Source organism: Barbatula barbatula (genome assembly GCF_947034865.1).
Source record: "Barbatula barbatula genome assembly, chromosome: 1".
In the NCBI taxonomy this organism is placed as follows: domain Eukaryota; kingdom Metazoa; phylum Chordata; class Actinopteri; order Cypriniformes; family Nemacheilidae; genus Barbatula; species Barbatula barbatula.
In genome coordinates this window covers 13,260,781-13,284,895 of record NC_136766.1, presented here as the reverse complement: position 1 = coordinate 13,284,895, position 24,115 = coordinate 13,260,781, and the positions used below count along the sequence as shown (strand labels likewise).

Here is a 24,115-nt window from a genome sequence, read left to right as displayed (position 1 = left end):
CCCGCAATTGAGGGAAATTCAATACGCTTTCAACATGCATTTGGCCTCTACGGGACTGGTGTCACATTTGCTTTTGTATCGACTTGATAAAAAAGCAATGTTTCTGTTGGTGCGCGAAAACAAATAACGCACGTGGAATTATTGCAGTTCCACCTATCTGACCCTAATTTTGTAAATCATTAGGTTTTTATTATTTGTCTATAGTTCTTCAGATCAAACTGCAAATGATTTTCTACACTCTGGTGCTTTCTAATAGGATTTGTGCAGCAGCATATTTGATTGTAGTAATCTATTTACAGAAATCTTTACAGAAAACGAAGAAAGCTTAAGAACAGGCTGTGAAAATTGTAAATTGCTATTAAATGGGGCTTTGTGCCAGCACATCATTGATGCGCTCTTTACATGGCCAAGGTGCATCCTGATAAAAACATCATTAATAGAAAAAACTGGCCACTGAACGAGCCCAGTGATACATGGGAGATAAACCCATATTTAGATAGTCTGATAGATAAGTAAAGGACATCGGAAAAACATCTGTCTTCAAGCTGAAATGTGCATTAATATTGCGATAAGACCAAAGCTAGCCGTTTCAATTCCTGAACCTCACAACATCACAATTAAGCTGTCAATACAAACCTTGTGATTAATTAGCACTTGAACTTTCATGCTTTCAGTGCATTATGGGTACCAAACATCATCTCGCGGAGATATGGCGTCACCCCTTTTCTTATGAAAAGAACATGCTATTTTTCTTCTTCCCCTGGCCATTGTCAATGGAAAGTGACCTATAGAATTCATTTTTTATTTATTTACCGTGTAATTTTTTTTATTTGCTCCGTTTCTTCTAGCGCTCAAAAGCTGCGAGCCGTTGAATGGTTATCTTGATAAGAGTAGGCCCTGAGCTGCATGCGCTGTGACAGCCTCCAATGAATATCAAGTGACGTGAGTCAGAGTCTGCAGCCATTCCGGAGGGGATAAAAAAAACCCTCCATTATAATCGCCAGCTCCTTTTAAACAGCCATTACCTCTCGGCGCAGTAGCCAAAGGTGAGGTAAGGGTGCTGAGATATACGCCCGCTGCCGCTTGCCAAATTAAAATAGACTACGCCATGCATTTGGGAATGCTAAAGTTATCGGCGAAGGTTCAATGTGTATTAAACTCGTCCACACTGACTTCCCCGGCAATGTAATCCCTCTGCAAACTATTTTTAGTTTTAAAGTAAAGAAGATAATTAAATAAAGCAGTGATAAAACGTGCAGCAAAAGTATGTGGGCTATGCTGCTGAGGAGATATTTAAAGGTTCTGTGTAAAGCCCACTCATGGACGCACTGCTAATCGGCAACGGTTGAGCCTCATTCATCAAAGCAGTGGCCGCTCACACCCCTCACTCGTGGGGGAGAGGCAGCTGTAACTACCAATGTGTGCTGCATACTGTGGCTAATGACTAAATCTGTCATTTTCAGCATTATAAAGGTTCTTTATACTTATAATCTCCATCAAGGTTGATTAGTTGTGGTGTGCTAGATCCACTGTGAAATAAGATCATCGCTCAAAGATTTCAGCGGATTCCTCGCCATTTTGCCCAGCATTTCTCTCTCTTTTTTCTTGCTTTCTGAATCTCGCCTTCTCTTTTTTTCCTCTGGTCGCTTAATGACTCTCCCTGACATTGCCTGCCCACGTCTTTCTTTCTACAATCATTTGCCCCATTATTAGGCATACTACAGTATGGAATAATTCATGAAAATGAATTATTCCAATGGTTTAATGAAAGCGAGCTGAGCCCTGCATATTCTTCGCCAATATGTCAGTATAGACACAGTAATCTTCCATGCTGACAGTAAGAAGTCAGTGATAATGAGAGAATATATTACACTGAACGCTCCATGTGTAAACTCAATATATAATGCACATTTCAGCAGTCCTCTCTCTCTCTTCGTTCCTCTTTACTATAAAAATCTGTACACAACAGCTGCTTTGAAATGAACAAAACTCCTATACGTTCAGTTCATGGGCTGGGCAGACCCCTTGCATTTCTCCACAGATTTAAGTGTCTTTTCAAAGTTTTATCCCTGAATTCAGTAAGGTGCCACTAGCCAGTCATAATCTGTTATTGTGTGCCTGAAACCATGTGTGATTAATTTCTCTTTTAAATGAACCGTCCAGGCCGGTTTGGCATTGGGGCCATGATGGAGCCGCACTATAAATGGTTTATGTCATGGCTTTTGTCAAGCGCCTTTCCCCCGCAGCCTCGCTCTGTAATTGAAAAGCCACCTCCAACAGAGGGACTGAGAGACTGTGTTTGCTGCATACTGACGACGGAGACCGAGGGGAACATGGTCCGAGAGGGTCTTACCATCTCAGCGCGAGCAGCTACCCGACAGGATTTCTAGGGACACCTGCACTGACCCACAATGACCCACTGGGCGCCCTCCCTCCATACAATACCGTGTTCTGTTCAGGCTAGGCGGGAGGTAGAAAAACTGAATGACTAACATTGTTAATGCCAAGCTTTGTGTAAGTATCAGATGACTTCATTGTGAATTTGATTTAATCTTGGGGCGACTATATTTGTCAGTGTGGACTCAAGAGGCATGAAAATCTCGCTCTTTTTCGCCCCTCTGCCTCTGTTCTTAGCCCCAGGTTTTGCTTTGCTTGCATTCAGGGTTGTGATAAATGATAGCATCTGCCTGCCTTCTTCCCCACCTGCATTTGGATACTCAGCCGGTCCTCGCTGGCACGATGTGGATGTTTTGAGCACTGCGCATGGACAAAGAAAACTTACATTTTACAAAAAGAAAAAACTTGAACTATAGTTTTACAATTTGTCTATGCAATGATTACCATCCTGTACCAGTGTAGCATCAATAGGGTAATGCAATACGGTACATTTTATGCGTTGTTTAAAGAAACTATAGTTTTAAAAAATATATATTGAATCCCTATATTGTGTATATATATTTCTTTTCCAAAACCATTTATACCCCATTCTTTTCTAATCTTCTAAATCTATCTTCACTGTTTTGAATGCATATCAGACAAAAGCCATGCAGAAAGAAAACGCGACACATCCGCAACCCAGAGCTACTGCCCTCTCTATCCGTTCATCACTTCCAGCGACAATAAGCTGTACCCCAGATAGCCCAAGGAGGCAGAGAAACACCTCCAAGTTAAGAAGTTATAGAATTGTCAGCTTTCATGCCACTCAAAATATCCCATTTCCTTTGCTTCGAAAGCCGCTCGGAGCAGTGCTTATGAAATCCCCCATTTGTGTGCATGTGGTGACGCACATGCTTCAATTCTACTTTAAGACACTTCTAAGAAACAATGCACTGGCTCACCCTCAACTGTCCCCGAATATAACACACTGCAGAGTGTTGTGCTTAAAGCAAAGCACATTTCTGGCTCAGAAGTTTCAACAGCAATTGTTCTTCCCACAGTCTGGGCTTGAGATCCAGCATGAAGAAATTAAGTAATGGTGTCAAATGACTCTAGGGGTATATATGTAAAAAGTCATGTCAGGGAGACGTGATCCAATTTATAAGCATTTTTTTAAGTTTCTTTGCAGCAAACATGGTCACAGTCATTGCTTCGATACTACTTCAATATGCTATGTTTCCTTCTGTTACCAAGGAGAGCCATTCAAACACAGACGGCTGTCAGGTTAACAATCATGTAAATATGCATCAAAGAAAACTGGCTTTGCTCTGGGTTAAAAGGGACAAATTGTCAGCAAACCGAGGTGGAGACTGTACATATGAGAATCTTTCCAGCACATAAAGAAAAAAAAAGCAATTTGCATGACAGTTTCAGGAACGGTACACTGTTTGCTTTTCGTGGGAGTGGTGGGCTTATTTGTATGGGATGTCTCTAGGTTAGGGCCCCTGTACAATGCACTCTCCTGGTCGCTCAGCAGGGGCCGGGCTACTCCATTACCAGCTGGTTTGGCTTTACGACATCAGGCTAACTGTCATGTTAATGAATGCTTTGCTTGCCTTTACTGAGCCTTGTATCCTTGTGAAAGTGACAAGCAGAGTTCAGCCCTTTACGTTCTCATTGAAAAGGCCATTTCATCCCTTCTCCCGCAACAGTTGTAGTGCTAATGTTTAACAGCCTAATTAGAAAGGGAAGCGACCGATTTCCTTAAAAGACTGTCCACACATGGGCCACCCACAATGTCAGACAGCTGGAAACAAATTCTGCCTTACTGTAAGCTACAAACCCCAACAAACAAGGGTCAACAGGATGTGGACACCCTTGCTTTAAATTATAACAATTAAAACCTCAGGCTGGACAAGTCTCCAAGGCCCCAAACTATTTCCAACCGAGCTAGCCCGTGACAGAAAGAGGTCTAAAAAGAGCCTTCCTGACACAACAGAATTTACAGAGGTGTGAAATTAACTGCAATTTGGCATCACAGAGACCAAAACTAAATGCCTTAATGCATTTTTCTAATGCGAGGTAAAGAATGATTCAGAAAGGCTGTAAGCAATGGAAAAGCTGTTGCATCAAAGACAAACAACCCCGCAAGTGGAATAAAAATGTCTGCTCTACGGTGGTAACATTGCAAAGCTGGAAGATTCCTAAGGGTGCTGGCTCCAGGAGTGTGAATGGGTTCACTGATGCAAACTTACATTGACAAGCACTAAACAAAAAAGGGCCTAGATGGAGGGAACCCTTCTGTTTATTCTGTAATTATTTGTATATATTATATATTATTTTATATGAATATCATTGTAATATGTAAAGATATAAATGTAAATTATATATATAATATTTCAATATTTCTATTTATTGTATTTATTATACAGTTATATATACAGAAAAAGAAAATAATTAAAGAATAAATTGACAATATATACAAAAATCTTAAACATATACACACACACATGTGTACTATAAGAAAATGTATAATTATTATTTCAGAATAAAAATACTTAAAATAGTATTCATTCCTTTCGCCGTTTTTTGGCTACATCTTCTCATTTTGTCAATGAATGTCTCTTTTCAATCACAAAGATAACCTGTATGATAACTTATGAAAACTTTTTGGTCTTTCGCGATGCCGTGATAGTGCCTGTCCGCTAGTCTTTGAGCTCTCGCCGGCAAGGCAGAAAACTGAATTCACCATTGTAGCTGCCTGATAAAGAGATTAGGGCACTGTGAAAGGAGGCGGGACAGCATCTCCCTGCATCTGAGATGCTTAGCTGAAAGGCCCATTGTAGGCCCAGTACACATCCTGCCTTCCCAGAGCACTTGACAAGCAAAACAGCCAACAACAGAATTCCTGTGTCAAACAAAACGCTCCTTGTCTACCCAGAGGTTTATCTGCCTCATTTACAAATGTATGCCTTTGTGACCAAACCGCCTCCCGTTAACCGAGCCACTAGAATGAGAGCTAAATAAATTATTCACTCGTTTCATGCTATTTTTGATGATCTCGGGGTTAAAAAGGAAAATGACGTGAATTGCGTTTCAAGAGATGGACCGACTGAATGGCTCTCTTTTAAAAAGTCAATATGAAGGAAATCCAAGCCCGCAGAACATGTGCTGGGATTGTTCTCCTCTTTTCAGCTTATCTTCATTTTAGCCTAAAATTTTGATTAGCATATCATGTCAAAAGAGTTTGTAAATTACAGAACACCAGATGTTCCAATCCAGTTCATACACATTTTCTTTTGCGTTCTTTATTTTTTTTAATAATTATTCATCCTTATTGATTTACTTGCAATTTCCCTCTTAGGAAATGAGGTCTTCAGATTGTTATATTTAGATAAATACATGTAATCAATCATGCATCTTGTCCTATTTTAATTCCCTGTGAGGTATAAAAGAGCATATAAAATCATTTATATATCTTTTCAAGGCTTTGTATTCTGGCAGAGAAAGGGCCACATCACACACTGGATCTGTGGCCCTGCGCTTGGCTAAAGTAAACAAACTACTGATTACGAGTCCCTGAGCTTATTTTTGTGTTATAATTTGTCTGCTGCAGAGTTCCAGCCAAAGGTTAAAATGAGACCTTGGAGAACAAGGCTATGACTGCCAAGCACAATGTAAGGCTATCAATGTACTTGTTAAGCATCTAGTAACAAAAGCTTTAATTCTCTTTTTTGGTTTTTGAAATTCTTTATAAGAAAAGCACGAAACATTTAACCAATCTAAAAAAATATATTGCCCACCGGTTTAACCGATTCCTTTAGCCCTAAACCTTTCACCTTATGTGTTCGATAAACCTAGTTTTCTTTCAGTTTGGGAGCTCAGAAATCAAACGGCTGTTATTTCCAGCCTTTCCCCTGTTCTTTTGGTAACTGAGTTGTAATTATCCTGCTTGTTATTCACTTTTGACAAAGCCCCAGTGGTGCAAGATTTGGATCCCTTGTTTTCTCTGAGAGAACCAGCCAAAAGCTAACACTGTGGCCAGGTCTTTAGAGAAGGGTGCCCATCAGATGGTCAGTGGAATGGAACATATAGCCTAATTCTTCACACACCATTGTGTCAGCTTAGGGATTAAAAGGATGAATATTTTATCGAGGCCGCTGAATATGGCCAGGACCACACAAAACCGAAGCGCTAAATCTGGGAGGTAATCGTAATGTCTTTCTCCCGACACCGCCAAACAAAATGACCGTGTCAGTGGAGGGCCAAAAAAATAAAAGAACAAAAAACAAGCAAACACAAAGCTCTGTTGAGAAGAAATATCCTGTGCGCCCATCCATAACTATACACATCACACATGTCAAATTCATTTTGTTGGGATGGATTTTCTCTGTCTTTCATCAGATAAGAAAAACGGGTGGTAGAGGGCGGATGAGTGACAGAAAAAAGGCCTGATGAGGTGGTAATACAACATGAAAAAAGCTCAGGTTATGGCTGAGTGGAGATCAGGGCTGGGAGTGAATGGGATGGATTCTGACTAAGGTTGGCGGAGATAGTGGGAGCGAGAGTGTGGGCAAGAGTGATGAAGAGAAATAAGAGATGACTGACTGAGATAGACAGGGGAAAGTTCAGAATCTTTTCTCACAGCCTGTCTGACATTTACAGGGCCTGTTTGGAGGAATGAAGCTGAAGGGAATCTCTTGACCTCTGCTTCATTACAAGTCCAAAAGACACCCCACCACATTAAATATTGAGAACAGGTGAGGCGGCGGCACTGAAGAAATACAGCACACTAAAAGGACAGCAAGCAATGAGAGATGCACTCAACTGAGAACGCCAATGTACTTTACCTCCCCCTGTCTGCAGCAAACTTCAAATCAGATTTCATGCCTCGCGTATTGAACTGAGCTAGCTTTAAGAGATTCCCTTTCAATATTTTGTTTCTGCATATCCATAATCTGAAGCAAGATTCATTACCATTAAGTAGGAAACAATAAGCCAAATGAACGTTGCTAAAAAAACGTACGTTCTAGCAAAGCGTTTGCAGACCAAAGTGACAAATACCAGGCATTAGCCGCGGTTGTCATGCCTGGCACTCTCTGTTTCTTTCTCTTTCCTTTCATTCGTGTAATTTTAGGCAATAGATAAATATTTAAAGACATAACGGCATAATGCCACACATTAAAACACATGTCGAGTGAAATTACAACGATCGGATTGTTATTCTAGGTGTGTTCCTCCTGTTCTTTCATTACTTTCCAAGACTTAATTAGATGAAAGAACAATGAGTATACATCTCAGGGAAAAGTTTAATTGCACAGCGCCAGATAAAAGGAAGAGAGCTGGTGTAAGTATTAGCGTATTATGCAAATACATCACCATATGCCACCAGATAATGAACCCTGTGCACTTAACGCTCTGATTGCTGGCTATGGGTGATCTGTAAATTAAATGATGTTGGTTCACTTTCAGAAGGAAAACGAGGGTGCGTCCCCGATCTATTTCTGTCTCCGTTCTCTTTCTGATTGGTCTAGGTGGAACATTGTTTCAGGCATATTTAATATAAGAGGGATGCGCATTGTGATTGTGCAGGGCTTAAACAGGGGTTACCCAACAATTAGCTTTATTGCAGATGCAAAGAAGGAGTAATGGAGCGTGTCATTGCAGATCAGTTCATCCACCCAGCCCTCTTCCACTTTAAAAGAACCGCAAACCGGTACAAACCAACAGCAACATTTACCAAAAGGCTGGTGTGAGGTCTAAAAAAATAAGTATTTATTGAGCAACCAGGAAGAGCACATGAATGAATTTTTGTTGTAGTAATGGAAAATGCAGAGAAGGGATCTCATATTGCTTCATCTGCAATTGCAGGAAAAAACTGATTTGTTTTGTGGCACCTGTATTATGATACATTATGACATTAGCAGTCTTTAGTGGTATTCTTGGGGACTAAGGCACACCTTTTATTGAATACATAATAAAAGAAAAGGTTACACGTTTCATGTCTAATTGCGCAGGGTGGAAATGGGTCCAGAATAATGCTATCTGCTGTTTTTTGGCCAGACAAGCCTGGGAGAAGTGTCAAGCCCATTAGTTCTATTAAACCTAAGCAATCACTTATGAACAGTGCTTTCTTTCTAAAGGTCACATGCTGGAGAATACAGCAGACTCTGGACATTCTGCGAATTTCAACAAAACTGTTTATTTAAAAAAGTATTTTGATAAATAGTGAGAAAACTAGCAATGGCAAAATAAGGCAGTGCAAATATGATTGCATATCATGCATAGCATGTAGACCCCCAAACATGCACTGGGTCGAATAGTTTTTAAAATACATACTGTACTTACTATATATTAGCATTGAAAAGCAATCCATAAAAGAATACAGGTTAAAATAGTCAAAGAAAGGTGAGTTACATCATGGTCTTCAAAGACTAAAAAGCAATATGATGATCCAGTGCTGGATCAAAGAGTGGCCTTGACATCAGAAAAAGTATTTCAAACCGTCTTTTGAAAAAATCTACTCCCACTCTGACACTTCAGGCCGTCCAAAATAAATGAAGAATATTAACATTGAGGCCTTTTTTAATTCAGTACGCTATCCTGTCTGAAGCAAATCCAGACTGCATTCCAGTGTTGTCATTCATAATTTCCTTCACAAGTTTTCCTCAGACTCGCACCGTCGGTTTCTGACTGTCAACATTTGGTTTCATTGTTTGGAGGTAAAAGACAGATGTTCAAGTTCAAATGTTATTATTTTTACAACAGCCACCAGCCTGACCAAAGTGCTTTACAGAAGAGCACGATTATAAAAAAAAACGTACTAACCTCACTATTCTTAGCTTTGTATACTGTGCTAGGCTTAAATGGACTAGTTTTTGATGCACTTATGTATTTTGTTGCCTATGTTGTTATAATTGCTTCCAGTGTTTCCTCATCTGTAAGTCGCTTTGGATAAAAGCGTCTGCTAAATGACTAAATGTAATGTAAATGTAAATGTTATACCACATATACAGAAACAGACCAGACAAAAATTTATACAAAATAGCCATATATTAGAGTAGTCAAAAATTGTATACAACCCGTTTAAAAATGAAAAGTCAAAACACTAAGGAAAACAAATACAGTTTTAGCAGGGACTGGCAGAGAAGGAGCCTTTCTAATCTCTAGAGGCAGGGCATTCCAAAGTCTAGGCCCTGCAAATGCACGCTCACCTCTACGCTTAAGCCTAACGTGAGGGACTACCAACAATGACTGGTCACAGGATCGTAGGCTTCTGGATGGGGTGTAGAGATGAAGAAGTTCAGAGAGTTTGACAGTGGCTATGTTGTGTAGGGATTTATATACAAAGATGAGACTTTTAAAGTCTATTCTCTAACAAACCAGTATAAGGATTTAATAACTGGAGTGACGTGTTCATGTTAACGGCACTTTAAAAGAATTCTGGCCCAGCTCATTTTGAACCATTTTGACGCGCAATTTTACACTTAGATATACCACAATATAAAGAATTGCAGTAATCTAGACGTAACGAGACGTAACAAAAGCGTGAACAGCCATTTCTAGAGTTTTAGGTGAAATTTCAGAAAGTATAAATTTTTGGACAGTAAGCAAAGCTGATAAAAAAGTGAGGAGTGGTCTACGGTATGAAAATGAATGTAACGCTCAAAAACACCACAGTCGAATTATAATACGATGTTAGAAACCAACTGATCCTAACATATCGCATTATTAATAAGATCCTCCCATGTGTTGTTCATTAGGCCCTGATGCTGAACTAGCTGTGAGATCGAACCCACGACCTTGGTGTTTCTAGCGCCATGTCCTAACCACTGAGCTGAAAGGAAAGCTTTCTAAGAGCTATTATGAGTTATGGTTTGTCATTGCACCGCTGTATAAAGCATTATATAAAATAATCAAAAGCAGAATGAAAGGAAGAAAAGAAAATCACCCCCTTCTCTAAATGTTACCATGTAAAATGGGTGTGTGATTTTTTGCTTTGCTAATTGCTGCACAGAATGGTGAATGGGTGTATTCCACGCACCCACGCAGTGATTAGTCCAACCACCATCTGCATGAAGTCTGCTTTGTATAAATGAAGCCATAACTCTCAACTGTGTCAAATACTCTATTAATAATTCTTTGAGGGGCTTTTTTTAAACTAACGCATCCAAATTATCCTTCAGTAGTCATACAACATTATATCCAGCATATTTATTACAAGCTGTAATTGTAGACTCTCTGTAACAGGTACAGATGCAGCCCTCCATATAAGCTTGCTCGGCAACCATATGAAAAAGTCAACGAATAGCTTTTTTTTTCACGGGGGAAAGAGCTGTAAACCACCGAGAAGTGTAGTGTTCTCATATAGCACCATGCCACCAGTCAGGAAACGTTATTTATGTGTTCCAAGGTCACTAACAGATGGCATGAGATTCCTCCACTAGAGACAGTTGGCATGAAATACTTGGCCGTGTCCAAGCACCGGTATAATCATCATTATTTTGAGTCTGACTAGAAACCACCGCAACAAGAGCACACAGCCTTTCAGTAGACAAGGAGAGACTTTTTTCACACTTCAACATGACTGAATCTAACTAGGTGTGCAGATTAATTTCCTTACCTCAGCGAAGCCAATTTATTTGCAAAAGCACTGTTTGTCTGAACGTCACTTTCGCCTTACAGAAACCTTGAAACTGATGATACCTGAAATGAAACGCTCCCTCGCAGAACACAGCAAGAAAAACCATCAAAAGTTCTTTACTCCCATTCAATTCCTAAGCGTTCATTTCTAATTGAAAATTAAACCCAGCACAGAGATTCGTCTGCCTTGTTTGGATGTGGCTGCTGGAGAAAAATGGCTCTTTGAGTAGCTGCACCAGTCAAAATAACAAATGCCTTTATTTGTTGAAAATGACTGAGCCTCTTCCTCTATCGACCTGCAGTCATGTGGGACCGGGGCAGTGCAGCACCCAACACAATGCAGCGAGTGCAGGATACGGGGGCATCATTTTTTTCCTCCCTTCACACAACTCCAAGGTGGTAATGTGACACCAAAGGTAACAGGAGCCACTGACTAGAAAGATGTTAATCCTGACAAAGTGCCACAGCATTAGCCATAGCCTCTGCTAGATTGAATTCTGCATCCCTGGGGAGCATGGGCAACACAGACGGTGGCGCTCAATCTTTTTGAGTGGCCCTCCGAGACAAAACTGTGGTGGACGAACAGGACTGAAAAGTACAACAGCACCCTCTATTGAATGCCTCTAAGCAGTGGGTCCTTCCTATTTTATTATCATCACTACCAATTTACCATTTAAATATGCCTTAAAATGTACACGTATTAAATGGTTGGAACAAAGAAAATGTGTTTATTATTTGTATAGTTTCCACGGGTTTTGTAGTAGGTAGGCCTAATGGTCGGATTTAACTGCCTCAAAAGTCACAGACACGTGATATACTACAGTTTACGATTTATGCGTTAAGCTCTGTCACGCAGATTAATAGCAAATTTGTTAACCTAATAATTCGAGTAAAATACAACAAAGAGCTCATTTAGAAGTATAAAACTGACGCTATGAAGAATGTACGGCCTTAAAATCCAATTCTCGCTAAAATACCTCACAGTCTTTCCCGGTGTCCTACATCTCACAGATAAAATAACTGATATTGTTCATAGAGGATCTGCGTAATGATTCGTGGTGTGATTCTCACACTAGGGGGTATATGACTGTTTTTATGCCCGGAGTGCTGCTCTCTCTGCCGCCGCACGACTCCTCATTCCCCACCGAACCCGGGCTCCGTGAACGCTCGGAGCTTTCTGCACTCACTCAAGCGACTACTCGTTCATTCTCATTTTTATGTTACATTCCCTCCTACAAGCCCGAATCATGCGGAAAAGAATGACGACGTGTATCTTCATATTGTCTTTACTGGTGGTCACGTCGCTTTGACTTTTTGTGGTAAAAAATAAACAGACGCGCAAGACGAAATCGATGATATATTGCGTGCCTATATAAATGTAATAATGCAGCTTGTAAACTTAGCTTACGTACATTGGTGTCGATATCGACAGTTTATCAGCCTACTCGTGAATCTCTCATAAGAAAAGCTAAGCCTAGCGTTAGAAATGGTTGTTAAATAAAAATATACCATACGTGCTCTTTCTACGATTGTTTGATACGTGGTTACCGCTAAGTTACCGGCATTTAGTAAACTTGATTTCAATGCTTATCGTGTGGTCAAGCTCAGCGGATCGCTTATGCATCGTCGCGCTGACAGTCGTGAAGTGCTCAAAACTAAAAGTTGAGCTTCTCGCTGAGAGATAAGCACCAAGGTTAAGCAAACTGTAGATACAATTAAATGATATCGACAGTTAACATCTACTAACAACTAACGCGTATATGGTTTATAATAGGCGTGTATCCACTGCAAACGCGCCGTCTGCGAATGAATAGATAAGGACTTTAGATGAGAACGCCAGACCTGTCCCCTCAATTCCTCTCAAGACAACTCTTTGCAGACCGCTATTGGCATGCTAACATCACATGTAACTTGTTCCTTTCTTTAAAAATACTACAACATTCGTAGTAGCATCATCACTCGTTACCTTTGAACGTCCGGGTGTCCAGGGTCGGTCCCAACAGCGGTCAAACGCTGTCACTTCTGTCTGAACAACAATCAACATCCAACGCGACCAGTCTGTGCATACCAACTCCAGCTCCTTCTTGGCAAAGTCCCCTCCAAGAACCGAACGAAAAAAATCATAAAAACAACAAAGAGACCCGCTGGAATTCTCTCTCTTCTTCAGAAAGATAAGTGTTAAAATGAAGACTGGTGAAATAAAACTGAGGTATGTCCACGATCAGTCAGGTGCAGCTGCTGTGAAGCGCACGTTCGCTCTCCTCCTCCTCCTCCAGCAGGCAGAATGATGATGACCGGTGCGATGTAACGCGAGCAGAATGTGCCTCGCCGCCGCTGACTGAGTGGAGTCAAACCTCCTTTTCTCCCTATGTTTCCAGATGGAAGCAGTTTCTCATCTGTCCTGTCTGCGGTCCCATCTGAAGCGAGCGGCCAACGCAATTGTTAAACCGGCCTCTAAAATCCTCCTCCAATCAAAACAGGCGGATGAAAGCTAAACCCCCACAAGGGAATAAACCCCGGTCGTGGATTAAACAACACAATCGTGACAAAAAAAATCACTGAGGCATCGAGTTGCAGCCAGTAAAAGACTCCGATTGCAATCGTAGCTCTTTAAATATCTCCTTTTATTTTCTGTTTTGTTAGAATCTTCTTGTAAAAAAGCACTGCGCTGGTTGGCTGACTTACTGACAGACAAATACATACATTTTTATTCCAGATATATATTTTCTCATAAGATGTAAAAATAAAACTACTTGCAAAATGTTGAAACCCACTTTACTTTGCAAACTGCAGTACACAATGCTTACTATGTTTTAGGGCCATTGCTCTGGTCATCATGTCAGAGCTTAATTGTAGGTTAGGTTTATAATTATGGTGTCTATTACTGCCATGCTAATTGGAATGTCTACTTTTACCATTGTGCTTTGTTGATTGAAATTGGTCTACTGAAACTGCAGTTTGAACCAGCCGTTTCCATTTGTGGCTTGAGATTTTGGCAGGAAAGTCCCTTTTTAGTGAGCGCACAAACTATAGATATCATTAAAAAACGGATCTAATATTGCTATTCTGAGTCCAATTTGAAGTCTATCAGGAGAAATGGAAAATGCTCGGTTTGGATGTAGAGGTTTATAATATGAAAATGATTTCCTCCTCTCTTTGTCTAATAAAGTAAGACAGCACTGAATGTTTGCTAAACAAATTGATTTCCTTGGGCGTATTTAAGATTTCAGGTTTCTGACTCTTGGACTGTTGAATGCATAGCGTTCTTCATTAGCAGACGCTCCCGGTCATATTCAGTCCGAGTTCTATTCCAGTCTTAAAGGCAAAAGTCTCAAACATGATCCGCTCTCCATCAGCCATTTGGCTGGGGATAAAGCGAACAATCAATTCAGTCAGATTATTAGCCTGTCTAATAATTGAATTGAGCTGTCGCTCGGGTAATGGATTCACTGCTCACATGGTGTTTCAGCCAAGACTGGTTTAAAGAAGTGTGTGAGAGATATAGAGAAGTAGCAAAGGAGGGCGGGGTGTGAATTGAGGGGAGAAAATAGAAGGAGGACCACATTGGCAGTGATACCTCAGGATGGCAGAGCAATCAGATCCGTGTCAGTTTTTAATCAGTTTCCTCAGACCCACAAATTAGCCATCACGTAAGGAACACATTTAGATTTTTCTTTCTAAATCACAATTGCATGTATCGACTTACAATTTTACATCTGAAGAGATATTGTTGGAACTCCCTCTGGAGAATTCCATGGCACATTTTACAAAGCCTGTCCTATTAACTTTACACCAGAGACTATATGTGGGAACACTGTTTTGAAATAGCGTTGTTTTGAAATAAAATCTGCTTTTCTAATGCCATCATCGAGTATGCTGAAAAGCATATTGCTCCAGATATTTTACAACATGAACATGTCTTCCATAACTTTCCCTTGTCCATTCACACAAACCAATATCTATTTCATGGTTTTAATGGAGCACAATTGGGTAAACAGATTTATACACCCATGCCAATGTGCATTTCGACAGTTTAGTGAAACACAAACAAAAGCCAGCTCGGATTCCGCACACATTACGACTATTATTACTCCATCTATGTTGTTTTGATCACACGTTGACCGCGGAAACAGAGGAAACAGCCAGACACATGCACTCTTGGATATAATATCCATTCTGTCTAACCCTATTTTAATCCATTACGAGACACTGATATCTGCTGGTGGATCAGAAGGCCGGTGGGGGTCTCCGTACAGAGCATGGGGAGAGGCTGATTACTTGGTCTATTGCAGCAGGGGTTCAAATGAAAGAAAAACAGAACAACCCAAGTCACTGTAATGTAGTGGCACATCTGACACCTTATCAGTTGGAGGGGATCATCAGAAGAGAGAGAGAGTTCTCTTTGTTTTCTTTAAGAGATTTTCAACCGATATGGCTGTGGGTGAGGTGGCGCCTTTGTGCTTTCTGTGATACCTGCTCTCTACCAGGTCAAATCACATCACGTCACACTAGACATGGATAGACTGGGAGTGAAAAGTGAAAATGAAAGCAATTACAAAGCAAACAAACAGATGTCGCAATTTCTAGCTCGAACTCTTCATCTTCTTTTCCTTCTCTACCGCTTTCACTTATTTTTATAACTCGCTTGCTTCCCACTGACACACACCTGTGATCTACAACCTTCGTGTGATTTTGATCCAGCAAAGACCAATAAGAAGAGGTACACAAAACATGCCAGGAACTTCGTCTTCATAATGAACCATGTCGTTCTAAATGGAAAATACACAAGCAGATGAAGGCCCTATGAATAATTTAATGAGGAAATCATGAAGAAGGCCTTTCACGTTATGGCAAATTATTACTTTTTTCTGCTGATACAAGTCTTCATGATGAAATTGGATAATTTCTGGTGCAGCTGGCTGACAGTTTCATTCTCAGTACATGCTAATAAGGAAAGATTTCACAGTGTCATTTCTGAAGAACTCTTTATAGAAACCGTTGTTTCATGAATGACACACAAAGTTTAATTAACAAAATAAAAAAATATTATGTTACAATAGCTGCACACGCACATATGTAACACTACAAGCCATAGGGAACATATTACAAGATTGATTTCTTAACATATTACAAGCACTTCCTGACATTTACAAACGACAGTACGCTAAACCCGTTCTGCCTCTTTTCTTGCCCTAAATTTGAATATGTTTGGTTTGCTTTGGACAGTCAACTTGGTTAATCCAGGCAATGAGTAGATTTGCCCACACTGGGGCAGGGGATCCATTGGCGGGTATAGCTGAAATAATTGAACGGGGCTGTGCTGCACCAGCTAATGGAAACAGGCTGCTTGGCTAAAATGGGAATCTTCCTCACCATAGGGAGGACTCCGGCTGCTTTGGTGAGATCCAGTAAGAAGGATTAAGCCCAATGGGGTTTCGTCTACTGCAGGCCAGGCAGTCCCCCACAATCATCCTGTTAAAGAGAGACCTGTTTTCCCCCATCTCTCCTGCCCCATTAACACGTGTCGCCCACTAATCTGAATGAAACAATCACTATAACCTAAAAAAAACTTCTGAGGTCATACAAGGAAAATGATCACATGCTTCAATAATTGTTATATATTAATAATATTTCTACATTTCAATTTTTTTTTACTTAAAATGTATCCTGTTTATAAATTGCTATGAGAATTCAATGCACTTTTAGACACAATTCTTCAGACCAGCCCACCATTATATTTCTTTCTTAATTTTTGCATGCCATATTATAATTAACATGATTGTATTGACCAGGACCCATGCTCCAGTATACAACCCTTTGTCAATAGTTACATTGTAGCCCTCATTTATTGCATAATAAACTAGGGCTGTTATAATTTACAGCATTTTTGAGAATAACCCTAAAATGACATGAACAATAAACCAGTTCCTGGATGCTCTAGGTGATGTTGATTATACTTTGATGAAAACTAGGTCTTTGCCCCAGGCAAGCATTCAGTAAAAATTAGATTATACAACACTTAATTGACGGCTCCCCTTTTTCAATTAAATCCTACTTTTTCCCTACTTAAAAAAAAGAATATTCTTAAAGAAGTTTGTCTGATCCTACAGTAACATTGATAGAAGACAACGATCTACAGGTTTGCTCACCTACCTACCTTGAAATGCACTTTACATAAGTGTTAATGTTTGAATTAGAGTGCCAACAAGGCTGAAATATCTTACAGACAACTATAAGATAAACGCTTGTCATTAAGCTATCTACTATTTTTATTGTTATTTTATATTATCGATGCACTCGCTATCAGATATTTTTTTTCATAATTTTTTTCTCTCTCTAGGAGTCATTTACATGCATTGCATAATTTAATGTTGAGGAAATACATTAGAAGTAAATAAGTACAGTAAAACTAAATTACCAAACAGCCAAACTAAATAACAGTCTTGCTTTTTTATGTAAGCTAGAGAGCTGATACTCAACAGCTGTCACTGTTTTAAAACAAGAATGAGATTTTCACTTCCTTTTTAAGCACCATCCCAAAGTCACCTCAGTCTGGTGCCAGGGCCATACCTGTCACTCACTCGCCTTATGTTTTCACTAAAGTTTCCCCTTGCCTGGTGGGGGACACTCAATCGAGCCACGCTGTCACAACCCATTGCCCCTTCATTCCAACTCATCCATCAATCAACCCACCACAGCACAAAGACACAAGATCTTTTAAATCCACATTCATCAGCTGCATAGTGCTGCCAACAAATAGATTTAGTGTAACTCTTTGCCATCAACTGCCAAGCATCATCAAACCCATAGGCCTCTCACGACTGTGATTCAAGCTTTTGGTAAAACATTATCAGTTTAGACCAAAATACCAGATATGCCACTAAAATACTTATTTAAAACGTTTATTTTATGCTTCCAGAACCAGAGAAATGCCTTGGAGGGTTTCAGCACAACAAAAATCCCTGTTTGAGATTGCAGGGGATGGAGCCCATCCATGGCCAGTTGGCGTGTTCTGACACTCATGTGGCATGCCAAGAAGCGGAATGGGGCATTTCCTTAGTGACAAGGGTGGACCACCGTGGCTAATCACTAGACAGCCTGGACATAAATTGTAGCATTATTTGAAGAGAAAACAGGGAACTGGCACCCCAGACTGAAACGCCATACTGGTTTCTCACATTGACTCTCATCTTTGGTGTCAATTATGAAACTGTAAAATTTTGAGAAATTATTTAATAAATTTTTTAGAAAAGAAGCATTCAGCAAACGAGCGGTGCCTTGTAATGCCTTCTCATAAGGGCACTAAATCCCTTTCCCGCTCATTCTCCTTCACAACTCCTTCCTGGTGGAACATTCTTCCCAATGCGGTCCGGTCAACCACATCTCCCACAACCTTCAAAAACTACTTAAAACACACCTCTTCGGCGAATACTTGACAGACACGTATTGCTCCCCGAACTCTTTGTTAGTCGCTTTGGATAAAAGCGTCTGCTAAATGACTATATGTAAATGTAAGCAGAAAAAAATTGTTTTTAAGCAACAAAATAAATAGAGATGTAGCATAATATAAATGATTGCTTAAACTGTTATAATCCAATATCTGATAAACATGTCAAAATGATTTGAGCTAAACAAATTCATAATGTTTGTTGTGGGACTGTCTGGTTTTCTGGTAAATTGACAAATGTACACCCTTCGACATTCATGTAATTCCTGGCTAGAAGCTACTTTTCACTATGTCCTCTTTAACCCTCCTCTACAATAGTTACAAACAGTGTAACATTTAAGTAGATTTGATTCTCCAAGTCATCAAAACAGCATGAATAAAATGGAAGGACAAAGGCAGAAGGTAGCTCAGCTCTGCGTTTCTCATAATAAGCGCAAAGGGCAGCTATGCAAACTACACTCTGTATTAATCTCCTGTTCATAACGCCTCTCATCCCATTGTTATTTCAGCAGGCAAATGATTGAGAGGTGAAAACTCATTAGAGGCCCTGTTAGCTGATTGCTTACTGCTGTGTCCTCTCCCATGGAAAAGGAATCAACAGCTACTGTGTGTATGTGTATATACTTAAGTGCACATACACACACAATAAAGCATATGCAAATTGTCATGCTATGGGTGTAATTTGCACTCTTACATCAAATACATCAAATATTTTCACCATTTTTTCTGTACCTTAAAAAGACAGATGACTGCAGAGTCTTAACCCCAATTTGCACTCTACTCATGCCTCCGTCCCAACTCGAAAGCTTGCGGATTTCAAGATTTAAATTCAAATATATTCCCCTTATGATGTGGCCTAAACAAAGATTTGAAAGGTTTCCAGCTTTGTTCTGGCATTCTCACTTGTATTTGATGCTACCTCTGCATATCGCAGTATTTGTCAACACCAGCATCATTTTCTCAGTTCCCATGGTAGAGTGAAACTATCCAATAGAGTGAGTGGCTGAGAGGGAAGTTTTTAGGGGCACAACCTGAACCAGATGGTAAAATAAATGCAGCACAGCAAGAGGGCTCAAATCATATTTGAAATTCACCATAGTGATTTAGATTTGTTACAGTGGATCAAAGTAAAAGACTATGTAATTGTTCACCAGCGTGCATCAGGCTACAAGTGGATATAGCCAATGGATATAGGCCCGACTGTGTGTGTCTGAGAAATGACTTATGTGAAGGCTTCCCAAAGTTAGAAGTCTTTATGCCTTCAAAATGAACACATAACTTTTGGTTTATGACATAATTTTGCATTGTCTCTAATCTGCTTCATGTCGTGTAAAAACCAACATAACTACATCTTTATTCATTGTATGCACGTATTCATTGCATCAAGTGCATGTGGGCGTAAAGTTTTAAATAATGTGCTCCTTATCTGACTTATGATGATTGGTATTTGTATTCCCATCTGATGGTTAAGGTACACAGGACCCATATGGATGAGTCATATGGGACCAGTCCATTTAAGTAACCAAGTTACCAGAATGTCAATGGTGGATAATAATGAACGCTCAGAGCTTAAAGGTCTAGTTCAAAAATGGCCACAGATGTCAGCGCACTTCAGTTATTTGTTTAGAAGTGATCTTCTTAATAGAGCATCACAAGTGCTTTGTGTTCTCTGGAGGCTTTATACTGGTGGAGAAGCAGTAATGGGCACAATCTACCAAACAACTGACAAAATCAACCACAGAGAAGGAGTTTGTATTCCATGTCAATAATCTACACTTTTTATTTAGTGCCGAGGCGTTTAAAAACTACTCTTTGTGTTATGCATTGACCTTGATTGAAATGGCATAAGCCACATGTGTCACAAATACTGTGACTTTCTGAGCTGAATTTTTGCCTGAACTCTCCAAGGGAACCAAAACAAAATAATTGGATAATTTAATTACTTTCAGGGACACTCAAATGGGTCCAATCTATCAAGGTCTCAAGACCTTGTTTGTGGCCTCTGTGTTTAATTCTGTCTGGATAAAGCACCAGGTGACTTGAAATACACATGGCTAAGCTAAATTAACAATTGATCTCAGGCCTTATCAACACAAACAACCATTTCAGACAGTTAGTGTATATGTGCAGGTAACAAAGCATTTAGCTTAATGGAAAACTCAAATTTGAAGTTTAAAAGAAACTTGTAATTTTGCCAGATGCAAACAGAACAGGCAGGGTCAGATAGTATGTATTCCATATTGTGTAACAGCACAAATAAAATATTCAACTGTTTATACCCCAAATGTGCTTATATTAGTTCTTGTCAACACATGGGCATTCGAATCGTGGCCTTGTTCAGTTAAAAGTCTGCAGACAGCAGTTAGCAAAGATGAGTCCAACCGTCTGGGTGGAGAGGAAGCATGTCTTATTGGTTCGAATGAAAAATCTGGACATCGCCTAGGGGTCCAGCCAAAATCATCTAATTGTAAGTACCACATTCTTGGAGATTCTTCAATGAGGACTCTCATTCAGCAGCCACTCAAAGCCCGATTATCTATATTTCTGCCTCAGCCTGGTCTAAATCAAAGAATAATTATCTTCTCTCTTTTTTCTCTAGCATGCCTTGTTAAGTGGACAGATTTTTTTATAAAAATCTCAACTGTCTTCTAAACAGTATATTATCTCTACCTTGTTAGCCAGGCCTGGTATAAGGGCTACTTACTATTACGAGGAAACTGAATTGGAGAATGGTCCACGGCAGACAGCATTGAGAAATGAAAATGAGAAAAGAACGAAAATAAAAAGCAATTGTATTATTTGTTTAGTATAGTACTACATATTTTCTCATGATATTGTGCTGTTGATTTTGTTACTTATGTCATTGTCAATAGAACACACTCTTCTCGTTTTATGCGAACAGATTCAACTTTGTCCCTGAGATAAAATTATATTGTCAATGTGGATTCTCCATCAAATGACCCATTTAGCTCTCGATTAGGTTTAATCTGTGTCTGGGAAAGCAGTCCGTCTAGTATCAATTCGTTGTTAAACGCACCTTGTCTGTTTTGTTGCTATGTGTCCAGACTCTGTTTAATATCCTGTTCATATTTATCACTGTCATATTGCAGTTATTCAGAAACATTGTCAGCGCTGGCCGTCTCTCAAGAAAGATGAAATTGTGGGCTGCTATTGCTTATGAAAGATCTGCCACATCTAAGAGGAAGTGGGGTTAAGAAGTGGCCATGTCTCTGGGTGTGTGCCCAAACACAATAAGAGACAGGAGAGCCCCATGTCAGACAGCGAGGTCTAGTCTTGCCGATGGGTATCAAGCAGTGAGCAAACATGTCACATCCAGAGGACACTTACTAGACAGACCATATAAATTTTACATAAAGTAAGCTCTTGTCCTTACCGAGAGAGACAACGCTGTTGATTAAGCATTTCTACCCCTCCTCTGAAACTCTCTACGCTGCCCTGCCTAATTCTTATTTAGCAGGGAAGAGAAGCCAAACATTGCTTGTGGCTGGCAGCACTTTGAATCGGCTGGTAACAAATTAGGAGGTGTCAGTGTGGGAAATGGGCTAGCCGAGATGATTAGTGTTGCCTTACAATCTGGTAAGGTTTGACCTTTCGGGCTGCCATCGTTCTAAACCCAAGTCAACTTGAGAGAGGGTCCAGATGTAAAATGGAGGCTGTTAAATATATGTCACTCTTTCACTGTCAGCTTCAAACATCGATTCATTTGACACTCTTTTGTTATCTTTACTGTCTGAGTTGAAACTCATCCTCATTTAATCCCAACATGAGGCATCCAGAGAAATGACTCTGTCGATGGCCCCACACTGCCACCTATGAAATAAAAACAGATTATGTGTCATGAGGGGGAACTCGGCATTAAAGTCATGATGGAATTTACGTCTCCATAACACATAAAGGAAATAGCCAAAAAAGCAAGACGGATGAACTGTGTAGCCTTTTAGAAGAGCCGTTGACCTCTAGTGGTCCTTTTTGTTTTTTAGTACCATTGTAATGGCCAAAAGACTCACTATTAACCAAAAAAGCACTGGAGACCTGTGGGCGACGGAGTTGACAATGTTGACTGTGGGCATTCTGCCAGCGTGATGCGATATCAAAGTGTTCTCTCACTCACTGCCAGCTGCAAGAGCAGAGGCAACAAAGATTCCCCTGTGACCCACACAGCAGCAGATTCAGAAAAAGATGGACGCCGCAGGCCCTAACCCCTGCCAGCGTTAATTGCCTTAAATTATTCAATTGCTTCTGAAGCCAAAGAAGGTGCAGCACGCTGGGCGTGCAGCTGCAGGGAATACCTTATGTGGTCTCGGCCCTCGCTTAAATTTGCTGCTTGCTCTCTGCTCCCCACAACACAGATATAAGAATAGACGAGGAAAAACTGTACAGCCTCATTCTTAAGTTGAGCTGAATGGGTCAAAGTAATTTAATATTGTCCAAACATGCAAAAAAATCGCCTTTTAAACAAGCTCCTATACTGTTACAAATACAGTCTCAAAAGAGAACTCAAACTCCAAAATTTAACTAGCAGCTGGCTCTGCATCGAAACTAAAGTATATACTTTAATGTGCTGGATTACATCCTGTGACCCCCCACTGTCATATAACCAGCACTCTCCACAGTATCTCCCTTTTATGACATTATTAAAATAAACACCTCTGAGATGGCAGACTAGCAAATCACACAATCATTGCTCTAAGCCAGCCTTCAATTTTAGAGTCTGAATTCAAAGTCATTCCCATAGAACAAGGAATTCGGAGAAAGAGACAAAAACCTTTCCACATACTTACATATGTATGAGTGTATTCATAATTCATGGGTGTTTTTTCATGCAGGCTATCTGAATGCAGACAGAGTAAAGGGAAACATTTTATCAAATATCCTATTATGTCTACAAAAAGACAATACTTGGCAATTCAGAGGTGAAAAAGAAAATTAGACTCTGTTCTGTAAACATTAGGCTAAATTTGCTGATGTCATTCATGACATTGAAGAGCCTTGTAAGTGCGTAGCAAGCCCAGATCATCAGGCCATGTTATCACAACTTTTTATAAATGTGACACTAATAAGGACAATGGAACGAAAATGTACTCATCTTTGGATCAAAAAGAATTTATACAGATGCTAGAACTTAAAGGCAAAGTTGTATATATCAATATATACTTCCCCTTGATGTCTGGGAAGGACCATGTGCTGATGGACACTAGATTTCTCAGCCCCACCCAGAACATTTTCTCAGTTTTTGCAAGCAACAGAGTGGAAAGGGCCTGAGAGTGCTGTCCTCTGATCTAAGACTACATGCTCACCGTTCAGACATAGAGTTCCCAGTCCCCTTTGTGAAGCAAAACAGTGGGCTTTTTGCGACCTGTCACCGGATATCTCACAGTTTCCTTGTTCCACATTTTTTATTTGTTGTTAAAAGAAACATTTCTCCCCTTACCAGGCACCAACGCATCACATCCACTGGGAGTTCTTTCACAGCATCATTCCGTCCCATTCCTCAGTTTTTTTTAGCTCTTTTTATTCCCACCACTGGGATCAACAAATGCATCTGATGGGATCTATTATCTTTGTTGTGAAGTAGCAGTAGGCTTTCTCAACTTGGGGAGCACATTGCTAATTGAACAAATATGATGT

The 24,115-nt window shown here is 40.0% G+C and overlaps 1 protein-coding gene across 1 annotated transcript in view; it reads right to left on the bottom strand.

Moving 5' to 3' along the window:
* Positions 1–13,426, bottom strand: part of cdh11 (cadherin 11, type 2, OB-cadherin (osteoblast)) — a 47,145-nt gene extending 33,719 nt beyond the window's left edge. Inside the window, exon 1 of the mRNA XM_079457187.1 lies at positions 12,986–13,426. The gene's annotated coding sequence lies outside the window, so the exon portion shown is untranslated. The remainder of the gene's footprint in view (positions 1–12,985) is intronic.
* Positions 13,427–24,115: the final 10,689 nt, after the last annotated feature.